This window comes from Oryctolagus cuniculus, chromosome 5 (genome assembly GCF_051225735.1).
Source record: "Oryctolagus cuniculus isolate XC-2025 breed Fujian yellow rabbit chromosome 5, ASM5122573v1, whole genome shotgun sequence".
NCBI classification, from domain to species: Eukaryota; Metazoa; Chordata; class Mammalia; order Lagomorpha; family Leporidae; genus Oryctolagus; species Oryctolagus cuniculus.
The window spans coordinates 96,994,734-97,011,836 of NC_142871.1; the positions used below are offsets into that span (position 1 = coordinate 96,994,734).

The following is a 17,103-nucleotide window of genomic DNA, read 5'->3' on the forward strand; positions in this document are numbered from 1 at the left end:
GCCTACACTACTGTACTTGCATATGTGGAGTCAGACACTACTACTTTTGAAAGCTTGCTCTAGTGGACTAGAATCTTTGAAAATATTCTCAAGCTTCTTTACAGAAAAAGATTTGCATCTGATTCCTTGGCATTATATCCTTAAATTTCTTGGATTTAGTTGCCTTATCTCTAAAACATTGCAACAAAATTGACTGCTTTCTGGTCACTCAAAGAATTAAAATAAAGTACTCTGCTGAGAAAGATTACTGACGCCATGTAGCTGATCAAGTCTTATCCAAAGGAGAGTAATCAGCAGGTAGACCACATTAGCAGAAAACAACTGAGTCTTTTCTCTGTGCTTAGCACTCTGCTAGAGGCTGTTCAATAACAGAGTTAATTTTATTGACCCCTGATAAACTGGGCACATACACCACCTTGTTTAATCCTTACAAAACTGGTGGGTAATTATTACCCCATTAGCAGATGGGGAGCCAGAGAGGTTAAATTCCTTCCACAAAGGTCTCTTGCCAACTCTTGGCAGAGTCAAGATTTGAAAAATAGCTTTCTGCTTCCAAATTCTTACCTTCTAAATGAAACAAATGCCTCATTTCCCCAATGTACAAAAGAATAGGTGTCTTGGTAAGTTGCCTGATAACTTGGACTGCACCATTTATCCACTGTCAATATCCTGCCCACCAAAAAAAATTGCTGCTGATTGAGAGTTTTTAAGAAAGTAGAAGAAGTAGAATTCAGAGATAACATGTTTTACAGTGGATTTTCCATAATAATACAGGATCAAACTCCACCTTCTGATTCCTCTCAATCTTGCAATATGCAAATCCCAGTTACTACTGAACGTGAGACTAAAATAAAGGAGGCTGAGACAGTAAGTTGTTACTTTTGGGGCACAGCTTGGGGGTATATTCAAGGGGAAGGGATGGGTGGGATATGATATAAAGGGAGTGATGTTACATTTTACTTGAAGGGATGGGGAATCAGAGTCACTTAAAAAGACAGCTTCTTGGGGTTGGGAGGTTTGGGTAGAAGAGTTGATTCTCTTAAAAGGCCCAGGATGTTAACGTATCTATTCTCAGCATGTGGGCTAGAAGCCTATCACTATCCTAGATTGACATACTCTAGATTAATTATGAAAGGGCCCATTAAAAATGTCCTTTAGGTTCATTTAATCAGATCCTGGCTATGCAAAAAGGTGGTTGTAATAATTTTCTCAAGCTCCATTGCAGTATTCTCAAGGTCATTGCACTAGGAGCCTCTGATCTAAGACTCCTTAGAGTCTTAGTAATGTAACTTTAATAAGGATGACTAGGAAAATGGGTTATCTGATAAATAAAATTTTATAATTAACCAGTAATTAATTTACTTTTACTGCTATAGAAAAAATTGCTCAAAATGCATTTTCTTTTCCTCTAACATTTTTGTAAAATACTCCAAAATCCAGTGAAGTCATATTTAATGACTAAAAGTCTTGTACTGCTGCTCTCTGGGTGACTCCTATCTTAAAACATTTGAGCCTATCAGATTGTATTTAAGTCTAGATGTCAGTTGTATGTTTTACTATACATAAAGTTGATGGAGATATTTTCTTTTTTTATTCAGTAAATATAAATTTCCAAAGTACAGTTTATGGATTACATTGGCTTCCCCCCCCATAATTTCCCTCCCACTCGCACCCCTCCCATCTCCCACTCCCTCTCCCATTCCATTCACATCAAGATTCATTTTCAATTCTCTTTATATACAGAAGATCGATTCAGTATATATTAAGTAAAGATTTCATTAGTTTGCACCCACACAGAAACACAAAGTGTAAAAATACTGTTTCAGTACTGGTTATAGCATTACTTCACATTGGACAACACACTAAGGACAGACCCCATATGAGAAGTAAGTACACAGTGACTCCTGTTGTTGACTTAACAAATTGACACTCTTGTTTATGGCATCAGTAATCTCCCTAGGCTCTTGTCATGAGTTGCAAAGGCTATGGAGCCTTTTGGGTTCGCCGACTTCAATCTTATTCCACCAGGGTCATAGTCAAAGTGGAAGTTCTCTCCTCCCTTCAGAGAAAGGTACCCCCTTCTTTGATGGCCCCGTTCTTTCCACTGGGATCTCACTTGCAGAGATCTTTCACTTAGGTCTTCTTTTTTTTTCTTTTTCCCCAGTGTGTCTTGGCTTTCCATGCCTAAAATACTCTCATGGGCTCTTCAGCCAGATCTGAATGCCTTAAGGGCTGATTCTGAGGCCAGAGTGCTGTTTAGGACTTCTGCCATTCTATGAGTCTGCTGTGTATCCCGCTTCCCATGTTGGATCGTTCTCTCCCTTTTTCATTCTATCAGTTAGTATTAGCAGACACTAGTCTTGTTTGTGTGATCCCTTTGACTCTTAGACCTCTCAGTGTGATCAACTGTGAACTGAAGTTGATCACTTGGACTGGTGAGATGGCATTGGTACATGCCACCTTGATGGGATTGTATTTGAATCCCCTGGCACGTTTCTAACTCCACCATTTGGGGCAAGTCCGATTGAGCATGTCCCAAATTGTACATCTCTTCCCTCTCTTATTCCCACTCTTATATTTAACAGGGATCATTTTTCAGTTAAAATTTAAACACCTAAGAATAATTGGGTGTTAATTACAGAGTTCAACCAATAGTACTAGAACAAAAAAAAAATACTAAAATGGATAAAGTATTACATTGTATATCAACAGTCAGGACAAGAGCTGATCAAGTCATTGTTTCTCATAGTGTCCATTTCACTTCAACAGGTTTCCCCTTTGGTGCGTAGTTAGTTGTCGCCCATCAGGGAGAACATATGATATTTGTCCCTTTGGGACTGGCTTCATTCATTCAGCATGATGTTTTCCAGATTCCTCCATCTTGTTGCAAATGACCGGGTTTCATTGTTTTTGACTGCTGTATAGTATTCAATAGAGTACATGTCCCATAATTTCTTTATCCAGTCTACTGTTGATGGGCATTTGGGTTGGTTCCAGGTCTTGGCTATTGTGAATTGAGCTGCAATAAACATTAGAGTGCAGACCGCTTTTTTGTTTGCCAATTTAATTTCCTTTGGGTAAATTCCAAGGAGTGGGATGGCTGGGTTGTATGGTAGGGTTATCTTCAGGTTTCTGAGGAATCTCCAGACCGACTTCCATAGTGGCTTAACCAGTTTACATTCCCACCAACAGTGGGTTAGTGTCCCTTTTTCCCCACATCCTCTCCAGCATCTATTGTTGGTAGATTTCTGAAAGTGAAGCATTCTAACCAGGGTGAGGTGAAACCTCATTGTGGTTTTGATTTGCATTTCCCTGATTGCTAGTGATCTTGAACATTTTTTCATGTGTCTGTTGGCCCTTTGGATTTCCTCTTTTGAAAAATGTCTGTTGAGGTCCTTGGCCCATCTCGTAAGTGGGTTGTTTGTTTTGATGTTGTGGAGTTTCTTGATTTCTTTGTAGAATCTGGTTATCAACCCTTTTTCTGTTGCATAGTTTGCAAATATTTTTTCCTATTCTGTCGGTTGCCTCTTCACTTTCCTGACTGTTTCTTTTGCAGTACAGAAACTTTTCAATTTGATGCAATCCCAAATGTTAATTTTGGCTTTGACTGCCTGTGTTTCTGGGGTCTTTTCCAAGAAGTCCTGGCCAGTACCTATATCTTGCAGGGTTTCTCCAATGCTCTCTAATAATTTGATGGTGTCGGGTCATAGATTTAAGTCTTTAATCCATGTTGAGTGAATTTTTGTGTAAGGTGAAAAGTATTTTCTAGAACTCAGGGCTTAACCTGGATATCTGAGAGTTTTAGATAATTAGATTAAACATATTTGAACTTTTATATCACCACCAACTGCAGGAATGACTATTGATATTATACATAGGGTTGGGATAACAATCAAAGGAAATAGTCCATGAGAAAGGAAGAGCATTGAAAGGAAAAGCTTGAGAGAAAATGCCACTCACGTGGCATGAATGGTGGAGATTGCTACACTGGAGAGAGCGTGCTTTTTCTACCAGTGAGAGGTGAAGTTCAGTTGAAGCTGATTAATCCCATTTTGGATTGGAGGCCCAGTGTCACCACTTCTGATATTTCATTTCTGATCTTAGTAAGATAATCTAGGATTTCAATGCTTTGGAGGCTCACATTCTGAGATCAGGGTGTAGGTGTGGTCAGGTTCTTCTGAGGCTTCCCTTTAATTCTGAAATACAGTCACAATGGGGATTCAGACTTTATTTTTTTTTAAGATTTTATTTATTTATTTGAAAGAGTTACAGAGAGAGGAGGAGGAGAGGCAGAGAGAGAGAGAGGTCTTCCATCTGATGGTTCCCTCACCAGTTGGCCGCAATGGCTGGAACTGTGCCGATCCAAAGGGAGGAGCCTCCTCCGGGTCTCCCATGTGGGTGCAGGGGCCCAAGGACTTGGGCCATCTTTCACTACTTTCCGAGGCCATATCAAAGAGCTGGATAGGAAGTGGAGCAGCTGGGTCTCGAACCGGCTCCCATATGGGATGCTGGCACTTTAGGCTAGGGCTTTAACCCGCTGCGCCACAGCACCAGCCCTGGGGAGTCAGACTTTAACATATGAATTTGGAGGGCACACGATTAATGCCATAGTAAAAATAAAAATGGCAAAATGTGTTGTTTCTCCCTACAGGAATTCATGAGAAATAGAGGAAAAATGGCATCTGGTATGTCTGGTTGGAGACAGCTTGATAGAGCCTTAGAATCCTGCAACACTAAAAGGCTATGGGACTAGCTGGGGCAGGGTTGGGCATGAGGACAAAACTGTGACTATCTAGGAGCAGCAACCTGAGCAGATTGACAGTTGAGGTCACAAGGTGCCTTTCAAAGATTGCTGGTGTGAGAGGATGATGACCAGGTGACCCTCCTTTCACATTCCTAACAGTCCCAGAACTTAGTCCCAGCTACAGAATTGGGGTCTTGAGGACCTAGAATTAACTCAGGGGATCCTGACTTGACTGAAGAATCTGAATTTTCTAAGGAAAATTCAATTTGAGTGAGTGTACTTCCCAGGGTGCACATTAGGAGAATCTGGAATTAGAAGCAGACCCAAGTCTCAAACCTAGGCAATCCCATAGGGAATGTAAGCATCTCAAGTAGTGTCTTAACCAGTAGGCCAAACACTTGTCCCCAAACTAATTTTAACCTACAATTTGTGAAATAGTGTAGTGTTCAGTACATGAATACTCAGTTTGGTCAATGGAACTGATAGAATTTCTGGAGTTAGATTATACTAGATTTAAAGATTTCAGTGTTTTTTATAGATGTTTCTTAAAACAAAACAAAACAAAAAAAAAAAAAAGAGGGGGCCTGAGTTGTGATATAACGGGAAAAGCTGCTGCCCGCAACACCAGTATTCCATATGGCGTGGGAAAAGCAGCAGCAGATGATCCAAATGCTTGGGCCTCTGTTACACATGTGGGAAATCTGGAAGAAGCTCCCGGCTCCTTGCTTTGGCCTGGCCCAGCCATAGTCATTGTGGCCATCTGGGGAGCAAAGCAGTGGATAGATTTTCTTTCTCTCTCTCTGCCACCCCCCACTCTGACTTTCAAATAAATAAATAAAACTTTAAAAAAATAAATAAAGATGTCATTCCAAATCAGCAGAATGGTCGTTTAGCAATGGCTATTGCAGTCATTTTTATGGATAGTTCAGAACATTTATTTGTAAACATGGAAAATAACTGACTATATTTTTTAGTCAGGGTCATTTTCCTGTAATTTGATCTGGTTTCTACCATTTCAGGAGATATATCTATAAATTTGCTGTGATTCATGCCAGGAGAAAATTTAGTATTTACTTTTTAAGTTTCCAAAAGATTGATAAATCTTGTGTAATAAAAATTGTATTTAAGGCATAGAATATAATTGTGAAATATACTGCTGGAAAATGATGACTTACTTTCTACAGAAAAAAGCAGTATTATGATTTTTACTAACATAAAATTTTATGGGACATAAACTATGGAGTAACTATAAGCATCCTTTGAAAGAAAAAATGTTATGATCATTTTGCAATGGTCATAAATCTACTGCTGTATATTCCATAACTTTGTATATTATAAAATTAATACAAAGAAGTGATAGGACATACTGTATCCTGAAAAGAAAAAAATATTGAACACAGCTTGGACTGATTTATTAGAATTACCTGGAGAATAGTAATTTTCTTTCCCCAGATTTTGTATGAAAGAGACTTCTTTAAATGAGAAACAAAGCTAACCTAAAGAACTCTATCTCATAGTCTGCCAAGTTGAGGGATTTTGCCAGGCATATATTTTTCATAGAAGTTGTTACATAAAGCTAGTGGAATCTAGATAAAAATTTATTTATTTAGCAAGTCTAGTATGGATTTACCTTATAATATTTAGATTAAAATGTTCATCTGAGTGATTAGTATATGTTTGCAAATGAAAATTTTTGCCTGTTTTCAACCATGAATCAGGAAGTAGAGTAGATTAGAACTTTTAGGAAGCACACAATGAAATAACAAGCAGCCCAGCTAGAATGATAACTTAACAAATTTTTAGTCAAATTACAGCCTCAGAGGCTACCTAAAAAACAAACATAAAGCCAGTGAATAACCTTGTGCTTTGTTGTGCCAATTTTTTTTATCCTTTCTAATCTGTCAGTGCAGTTGTAATCCAGGCAATTGTAAGGCCAGCCAACTGATCCACTCTGGCAAACATTCTTTATATTCAAAAATGCAAAATCAAAGTTTCCTATAGTTTTCATAGTTATTTTTGTGTGTGTGGGTTGAAGCATTAAAGAGATGCATAAGTTCTACAGAAAAAAAAAAACTACAGGTTATAAGAGCAACTACATTAAAACTGAACATTTACAGCATCTATTTGGGAATTTTTGTCTCCAAATTCCTAACTAGTTGGGTTGAGTTTTAACTGAGCTTCTGGCTTGTTTCAGTATCATGCACCAAATCAGGTATGTGAAAAAAATCATGTATTGAAAGTGATACATGGTATTGTTCTGGAATAAAACTCTGGGAATGCTGCTTTAAATTGGCAGTCATTTGTCACTGCAGTAAACCCCAGGGAAGTGTTGGTTTTATACATATTCATACGTCGAGAAAGACTTAAAAAAGGAAACCACTGGAAAAAGTATATTGTCTCTTACTACCGGAGTGAACAACTACATTATTTTTATATTTTTACTTTTTTTTCCAGGGTGGAAGAAGGTATTCAGATAAGCATTACAAATTCTGGGCTCCAGAGAGGGAATTGGAACTTGGGAAGTTAGTGTTTTCTCTGATTGGACATTGCTCCTTTCTGGCTTCTTGACCACATGTGCACTCTTTTTCCAAGAATGCTTGTGTTTGGAAAGTACTTCATGCTGGGGAAAAGTTTGAACAGAAAAGATTAATCGAAGGTTGGGTCTTTCATGCTCAGTGCATAACATGGTCAGCTCTTGGTTGTGAACTCTTAGCCAAGGAAACTATTCAAATGATATTCAAGGACTGGATATGAGCTTCACCCACAAGTAAACTAGAGATCAACTTAGACTTAACTCATTCTCCTTAAGTTCAAAAATGCTGTGCCTTAAGGATTTTCTTTATAGCACTGTCTGCATAGCTCCTAATATTCTGTAAGAGTTAGCAAGAGTTATTTTTATGTATTTTATTCTTTTTTTTTTTTTTTGGACAAGCAGAGTTAGTGAGAGGGAGAGACAGAGAGAAAGGTTTTCCTTTTGCCGTTGGTTCACCCCCTAAATGGCCGCCACAGCCGGCACGCTGCAGCTGGCGCTGCACCAATCTGAAGCCAGGAGCCAGGTGCTTCCTCCTGGTCTCCCATGTGGGTACAGGGCCCAAGGACCTGGGCCATCCTCCACTGCACTCCCAGGCCACAGCAGAGAGCTGGACTGGAAGAGGAGCAACCAGGACAGAATCCGGCGTCCTGACCGGGACTAGAACCTGGTATGCCGGCGCCGCAGGCGGAGGATTAGCCAAGCGAGCCGTGGCGCTGGCCTGTGTTTTATTCTTAAATACTTAAGGAAGCAGATGCAGATGACCTGAAGTATGAAGGAAACTGGAAATGATGGACTAGGGCTGCTTCACATCCAGTGTGCTCTCAGAAGGGAGGAACACTCTGGTCTACCAAATCTCTGTCATTGTTTACAATGTCACCAACCCCTGTGTTCTAACCATGGACATGTTTGTGCTTTCGCCCATTTATCTGTAGCCATCATTCCTCCCTCCAATACTCTCTTCTTGGCTCAGTTTTCCAATTCTGTCACATCTGTCCTGGAATCGATAACATGCTATAACTTTTGGATTATATTTCTCTCAAGGAAAAAAGAATTACTGTGTGTAGAACTACTGCCCAGACTAATATAACATTTTGCAGTCTTCAGGAAGAGATCCTGAAAGAACACACCCCTTCCCCAACTAAGGATGCAAATGTAGTGCTTCTAGCACATCCTATGATGAACTTATTCCTGTCTGCTGACTCTGGTCTCCACCTCCCTTCCCCGCCGACTCCTCCCCTGCCCAGCCCAGCCCAGCCCAGCCCAGTGCATCTGTCTCCCAACATTCTGGATCACAGCTTCTTATACTGCAAAAACTGTCTCCTGAGGTGGAAGCACACTGAACTGACAAGCCCAGTGGTGATCACCCACACATTGAGAAACTTCCCACTTGTCATATGCTAAACTAGATCTTTTGCATAAATGTTCAGGAATCAAGTCCTTGTTATCTCTTCTTTCCTAATCAATTTGGATAAGGATCAGTTGTAAAAAGATTTGGTTTAAGAGTCACTAGGTCATGTCATAATTCTCAATAGCAACCAGATGCTTAACGGATTGATAGGATCCTGAACACTCTATCTCTGGGATTTAATGCTCTAAAATCTGATTTCCAGTGGACTTAGGACTCAGCCTGCAGACCCATGTTCAGAATAATACTTTCCACGTGCATACTACATTGGAGTACACATTTCAGTAATACATATTAAAAAGTTTAAGAGAGACAGCCCCCATTTGTGCATGATTCATAGGAAAAAGTTACTAATCCTCCTTAAATGGAAATGTTTATTTAATTCATTAAGTAAATGGGAATTGAGGAAATGTCCATTATTGGCCAACCCATTTGGATATTTAATAGGCTCCTCTAACTTCATGTGTCCAAAATAGAACTCTTGGTTACTTCCTGCATGTCTGTTCTTCCCAGTGTGGCTATTTCAGTAAATAGTACTTTCACCTAAGTATTCCAACTAAAATCCTAGCAATCTTTAATTCTTCTTTCTTCCTCAACCTTCCAAAGATAACCATCAGTAAGTAGCATTGATTCTACTTCCAAGTTATATTTGGAATTTATGCATTTTCCCCTAGAACCATTGCCATTGCCCTAGACAAAGATTAAGACTTATTTAAGCTACCACCATGTTGTTGGTCTAGGCCATTACAATAGTTTTTTTTTTTTTTTCTGATGACTTACTTCTATTCTTGTGCTCCCTGCCCCCAAATACATTCTGTACAAATTAGTCATAAATCAGATCCTTCAGAATAACATCCAAATTCTTACCATTGTGCGGTAAGTCAAGCCAAGTAAACTTGCTTGCTTTTTGTTTCCAGTTGTCAGATCTTACTAAGGGATAGTGGTAACTCATGAAAAATGATAGGTCACAATAAATACAACTCTCAAACTGCATTTTGCCCCACATTCAGTTTTTAGCAGGCAGTACTCAGAAGCTTGATGAAGTTCCGCACTCTGTCAAAAAAATGCCCTCAAATTCCTCACATGAAAGGTTTAATCAGTCAAATGCAGCACTGTACAGTAGTCCCCCAGTGAATACTTGAAACTGTGGCTAGTACTAAACCCTATATATACTGTGACTTTTCTTATTCATACATGTCTTTTATATTTATTTATAAATTAGGCACAGTGATATATTAATAATAATTAGTAATAAAACATAATGATTAAGATAACAAAAATTATTTAAAAGTTATAGAATGTTTATTTCTGGAATTTTCTATTTTAAGATTTATTTATCTGAAAGAGTTACACAGAGAGAGAAGGAGATGCAGAGAGAGAGAGAGGAGAGAGTGGAATTTTCTATTTAATATTTGCAGACTGCAGTGGACTGCATATGACTGAAACTGTGGATAGTAAAAGTAATGAAGGAAAACTGTAGTAGCTAATTTTTTGGTTGGGTCAAGTGATGGAATCCTCTCCTAAGCTTGGGGGACAAAGGACCCAATGGAGGCCTGGACCCAGAGCGATTCTCCTAAGGACATTAGCCTGCTGGCTCACAGGTTGCTCTGCCCCACTCACACTAGGTGGAGGTGCCACTTGTCTTGAATCACTTCCTTCATCAGTAATCAGTAAAAAGTCCGTTTCTAACATCTCTTTTGCTAATCTGAAAACCCTATCATGCACATTGAAGCCCTTGTATCCTTTCAGAGTGATTTCTCTAGTACATATTCTGGGCAAGGATACTTCAAGTATTAACTACTTCTGCCAGTCATTTGAATAGAACAACTCATCCCTTCCTCCTTTGCTGTTCATGCTGTGATCATACTGGTCTTCTCTCGTTGCCCGGAACCTCCCACACTCATTCCTAACTCACTGGTACCCTGTCTGGTACTCCCAATCTCTGCTTTTGCATGGCTGATTCCTTCTGTCTCAACTGTCACTGCATTAGGGAAGATCTTTATAGAGAAAAACTCTCACCATCAGTCACCTGCTTCAAACAACACCCTGCTCTCTTTCCCCGGGGTACTTATCACTAGGATGTGAGCTCCAGTAGGATAAGGACCTTGTCTGTTGTGTTCATGCCATCTCCTCAGAGTCCAAGACAATGCGTGGTTCTTGGTGGGCAACCAACTACATATTTGGTGAATGAACAGTGAATAAAAGATATTTCCTGAAGACAGACCAGAAAGATGTAGCCCTGGCCCTTCAGGAGCTAGTAGTGGGATTTTTTTTTTTCTGACAGGCAGAGTTAGACAGTGAGAGAGAGAGAGACAGAGAGAAAGGTCTTCCTTCTGTTGGTGCACTCCCCAAATGGTCGCTACAGCTGATGTGCTGCGCCAATCCAAAGCCAGGAGCCAGGTGCTTCCTCCTGGTCTCCCATGTGGGTGCAGGGCCAAGCACTTGGGCCATCCTCCACTGCCCTCTCGGGCCACAGCAGAGAGCTGGACTGGAAGAGGAGCAACCGGGACAGAATCCAGCTCCCCAACTGGGACTAGAACCCCGGGCTACCGGCGCCACAGGCGGAGGACTAGCCAAGTGAGCCGTGGCGCTGGCCTAGTAGTGGGATATTTCTAACTGCTGTGATCTGAAGGAGGGTTGTGTCACAACTTAAACATCTCCTGTAGAGTCCTAGAGAAGCTCCTCATAGTAATGTCATTTAGCCAGGAAATGATAATTAATTATGATAAAAAAAAAAACCAGTCACTTTAAGTGAATCTTAACAGTGGGAGTTTAAATCAGTTTTGAATATAGGCACTTAGTGGTATTAAACAGAGAGGGAAGAAAAAACTGTGAAATGTCATTACTATTTTATTTTTTAAGATTGATTGATTTATTTGAAAGGCAGAGTGACACAGAGAGAGAGAATCTTCCATCTGCTGGTTCACTCCCCCAAATGACTGCAATGCCCCATATCATTACTTTAAAAAATATTTTTTAAATTTTTCTGAGAGGTAGAGTTGCTCACAGATAAAGGGAGAGATGGAGAGAAAAGTCTTCCATCTGCTGGTTCACCCCCAAAATGGCTACAATGACCAGGGCTGAGCTGATCTGAAGCCAGGAACCAGGAGCTTCTTCCTGGGTCTACCATGTGGTTAGGCTCTATTCCATTGCTTTCCCAGGCCATAAGCTGAGAGCTGGATCGGAAGAAGAGCAGCCAGGACATGAGCTGGCACTCAAATGGGATGCTGGCGCCACAGGTGGAGGATTAGCCTAATACGCCAGGGCACCAGCCCCTGTATCGTTATTTTTATTTTTTAGAAGGCTTTTATTTAATACATATAAATTCATAGGTACAACTTTTGGAATATAGCAGTTCTTCCCCCATACTCACCTTCCCACCTCCAAACCATCCCACCTACTACTCCCTCTCCCATTCCATTCTTCATTAAGATTCATTTTTAATTATCTTTATTGTTTTGTTATTTTAAAAAGAGATTTTCTAAGAAAATAAAACATTTCCTCATGTTATGATCAGTTGTCTCTAAATCTGGATTTAATATTGGTTTAATGTAATCAGTGATTCCTTGGGACTGTAATTCAAGTTTAACCACCAGAAGCAGACTGAATGCAAGATACATATATAATTATGTATATATAAAGTTAATCTAGGGCCGGTGCCGTGGCTTACTTGGTTAATCCTTCGCCTGTGGCACCAGCATCCCATATGGGCACCGGTTCTAGTCCCGGTTGCTCCTCTTCCAGTCCATCTCTCTGCTGTGGCTTGGGAGGGCAGTGGAGAATTGCCCAGGTGCTTGGGCCTTGCACCTGCATGGGAGAGCAGGAAGAAGCACCTGACTCCTGGCTTCAGATCGGCGCAGCTCCAGCCATAGTGGCCATTTGGGGAGTGAACCAACGGAAAAAGGAAAACCTTTCTCTCTATCTCTCCCTCTCACTGTCTATAACTCTACCTGTCAAATAAATAAAAAATAAAATTAATTGTGATCCCTTGATGCTCTTTTTTCACATAGGTTTATATTGTGTAAGTCAAAATTTGAGCTCAAATTTGTATTTTTACAAAGTGTGTACCATTATCAAAATGAATACACTGTGCATAAACATGATATTAACTATTTATTGTGAGCCCACTGTGTGTCGGATCCTGGGGCCTTGATATACATTAACTTCATAACATAACATATCTTTGTATTCATAACAGCCCTGCAATAAAAGAATCCATATTCCTGTTATACAGCTGAGAAGTTACAGAACATGCCCTCAGTTATCTAGCAAATAATTGCCAACCCCAGGTTCAGTCAATGAATCGCCAAGATGCTGCTTCCCCTAACACTAGTATGGTCTTGGCTACCCCAGTCAGTGGCAGTAGTTTCTTTATTTCTTCTTTAATTTCAGTTTCCCATCCACATTAAAATAGCAATAAAACAAGCAATAACGAATTAGTTGATATCTACAGTTTTATCTTATTGATGAATGTTGCTTAACGTAACTTTTCCCAAAACAAATATATAATCAAAACCATTTATTCAGTGCTACAGCACTGAAGCATGAACTGATTATTATACAGAGTAGGCATCCTTTAAAGCAAAAGGCATGACTGAACATAAGGGATGTAGGAAAGCAATGATTTGAACTTATTTTTCTTCATATTCTTTTCTGTGCCATCACATAACTGCTTTTATTTATGTAATATAAAAGATAGCAGAGGGGTGAGTGCGTGGCCCAGTGGTAAACACACTGTTAGGATACCCACATCCCGTATCAACATGCCTGAGTTTGAGTCCCAGCTCTATTTCTAATTGCAGCTTCCAGCTAATGCACACTCTGGGAGGAAGCAGGTGATGACTTAAGTAATTGGGTCCCTGCCTTCAATGTGGGAGAACTGAATTGAGTTCCAGGCCTCTGGAACCCAGTTCAAGCTGTTCTGGGTGTTTGAGGAGTGCACTGGTAGATGAAAGATCTGTTTTTCTCTCTCTGTGTCATGCTACCTTTCAAATAAAAATAAACAAATACATAAAATTTTAAAAAACAAGAACATAAAGGAAAAGGTGGCTGAGATTTTAAAATGTTCTGCAAAATTTAATCCTATTATCTTGAAAGTTAGTTTGACTAATTTATATGGTATTATACTTTTATTCTACAATTAAAATGGAATTCATGACATAAATGACATAAATATTCTATACATATGAAGTAGGCAGGCATACAAGTTAAAATTGATCAGATTTGTGAACTGGAAGACCATGCCTTCACCACACCCCTGTGTGACCTCATGCCCCTACCTGATGCCTTTGCCACGCCCTTGTGTGGCCTCATTCCCCTACCTGGCCACACCTGGGTGCCCACCAGCCAATCAGGTTAATTAACCATTCCCCTTTGGAAGTGGGTTAAAAGCCAGGCCACGATGTGGCCCGGCTGGCTCTTCTTCCCTGGCCTCTTGCCAGGACAGGGATTGCTATAGCCCGGTGCCTCCAGGGCACATGGCCTTCGGGCCATGTGCTCTAGGCTTCCTGGCCTAGATGCTCTTCCACGTGGCTGGTTCCTGGTGCTTGATATGAACCCCTATTCACCTCTCTCTGTTAAATAAAACTCTCACTCTCCTATGCATCTTTCTCACTAAATAAAAGCTTAAAATGTACCATGCTGCCTAGTTTATCTGTGCCGTTATTTAGAATTCTTCTCTAAATTTTAGGCAAGAACCCTCTTGGGCTTATTAATATCTGGAATTTAGTAATAAGCCTGTGGTGAAATCATATGGCACTCCAAATTCCAGTAGCACATGTGGTACCCGGGATAGCATTTCTAGGGAACTTCAAGGGGCCACATTTCAGTGGAAATCTTAGGGGGTCTTCTCCAATTTCACATATGGGTTAGGAAATATTATACTGAAACTTGTAAATTGTCTGATGGCTTTTTGACTGAATCAGTCACGAAAGAAGGGAAGAAGCTAAGAGGAAGGGGAAGAAGGAAGAGAAGAGAGTTTGAAGATGAAGATGACAGACTTTGGGGACATTTTGATGAGTGATGATGAAAGTGGTTCATCCACTTTTTTGTATGTAGATAGCAGGTTTTCTGATACTTAAAGGGAAGAAATGAAGGCAAAAATTTTGAATGACAAAATGATCTTTAAACGAAAGGGTATGTGACATTCTAAAGCCCACAGGGTAATGTTTTCACTTAGAACTAAAAAATAATAATAAAGAAAGAAAGAAAGAAATGAGCACTTTGATTGAAACATGAATTCTGTCCCTTTGGCTAAATCACAGCTAAGACTCTAGGACCCTTATTTAAATTCCAGCTCATGCTGAATAGAACTGTACAGAGTTTAGCTAGTTTGAAAAATTAGGAATGAGGCCCATTTGACATTTTATGCATATATTTTCTTTATCTCATTATTCCTTCCTCCCCCCCCCCCCAACTTCACCCACTCCAAGTGCATTTTCTTGAGTACGGAGCATAATTCCCATTCATTTGCTTTGCTTCTTAAGAGCTGTCTTCTCTTCCAGTCCTGGGTAGCTCCGCCCCTTCTCACAGACCAAAGTAAATCTGCACAATAATGAACCATATAAGGAAGGAATGACATCATCAGTTAGTGGTCCCAAGCTGTTTTGCACAACATTCACCTTTCATTGTTCTGATGACAGGGCTGGAATGTGACGGTTAATTCCCTGTGGAGTAGGGGGCTGAGCAGGGCCTGCCGCTGTTGAACAAACTTCAGTACCCCCTTAGCAAAAACAAAAACAAAAGCAAAAGCTACTATGCTTCCTAGTATTAAGGTAAGGAAGTCAAGAGCTGTTTTACTCTCGGCTGTACACATTTTATTTGTTAATAGGGTTTCCTGACAGTAAGTTCATTTCTAAGTGTTATTGCAAAGAGCATCTTGGAAGCCGAGTCTGGACATTTGCAGAGCCCTGACTAATCTGTCCAGGGCTGAAAGACCTCGACAGTTTTCTAGCTTGCGGCCACAGGTTTTACTGAGTGTGGATGGTGCCAGCCTTTGGGATTTATCAGCTGACTGTGACTCCTTGATGCCTCAGAATCCTTGATTGGAACTGGCCGCAGTGCATCTTATGGTATGAGGAGTGCTCCTGGTTTTTGATGGAGGGAAAAGTGATCTCATTCTGCAGAGACCTCAGGAAGTTTGTATCAGAACAGAAAGATCTCTTATCTTACCACCAGCGATCCAGCTGCTGTGTTCTGAAGGTGTGTTAACAGGCACCCTTTCGTAGAGTACAAATGTATCTTCTAAAGTGTGATTTCTTGATGAGCCAAAAAAACTCCTTTGAGGTAAAATATTATTTTCGAGAATTTTTATTTTTTGTCATTATTGTTATACGGATTTTCTGCTGATCTCTCTTTGCATAGGTGGAAAAGGCTTGTAAAAGTTGGCAGGGAGTTAGAATGCATAGAGATCCAAAGAAAGCCCTGTTTGTTCTGAAAACTCAGTGTGGCAGTGATAACAGGAATAATAAAGCAAATAGGAGGTTTGATTTTAAAGTGGGAATGAGTTTAGAGTTTGGACTATGCTAAAAAATTGTGTGGAAAGTTCAGCTTTAGTAATTTTTCATGACGCCAAAAAATTATCCATGTTTAGTAGAGTGTATCAAAATAAATAGTTCTCATTTACTGCTCTGTAAGGCTATGAGGTACTATGAGTCTTCCACAAAAGAACTTCATTTGGCCAAAACCACATTTTTATATCATGACCTGTTTTTAAATCAATTTGAACACTAGGGCAAATGATATGTTTTTCATTTCTGTAGATTTGTGAAGCATTGATTGTTAATAATGTTTTGTCTCTGTTTAAAGTGATGAAAATCTTGGGTTTAATAAGTTGATGAGCTTGGATTCTTAATTCTATGTGACTGGCTGAACTTCTGTTTTCTTGTAAAACTAAATATCCTTTCCACAACAGAAGGGCATTCATGTTTCCTTTTTTCTGGATCAACAATAGTCAAGAGCAATACAAAATGAAGTCTGGGATGTTGGAATTTATTGTTAAGATTTTTTAGTTTGTGCCTTAGCTTAAAAGTTGTTCCCAAACTAGGTAAAAGATAAATGTTAGCATAATAATTTTAAAAATTTTTAGTAAAATTTCAGGTAAGTATACTACTTATGGAAATATATGGAAATGTGAGGAATCTTCAAAAAAAAATTAGGAAAAAAACTGCATGATTTCAAAATTTTTTATACCAAAACAGACTTTCTAATTCTATTTTCCAAGAACTTTTAAAAATATCTGTGTATGCTAAGTGATTTATGCAGTTAATTTTCTACTTAATTTATTTTTATTTTATTTATTTGAGAGGCAGAGAGAGACATACATACACACACACAGACACAAACACACACAGAGCTCCCATTGACTTATTCTCCAAAGGCCTGCAATAGCCAGGGTTGTGCCAGGCCAAAACCACAAGTGAA

At 39.6% G+C, this 17,103-nt stretch overlaps 1 protein-coding gene across 6 annotated transcripts in view; it reads left to right on the forward strand.

The window, feature by feature from the left end:
• Positions 1 to 17,103, forward strand: part of FILIP1 (filamin A interacting protein 1) — a 268,181-nt gene that overhangs the window by 215,982 nt on the left and 35,096 nt on the right. Inside the window, exon 1 of one of the 6 annotated variants that reach the window (XM_070073870.2) lies at positions 15,316 to 15,455. The exons of the other annotated variants lie outside the window; for them this stretch is intronic. The gene's annotated coding sequence lies outside the window, so the exon portion shown is untranslated. Of the gene's footprint in view, positions 1 to 15,315; positions 15,456 to 17,103 lie in introns of those variants that run through there. 6 annotated transcript variants of the gene reach the window in all.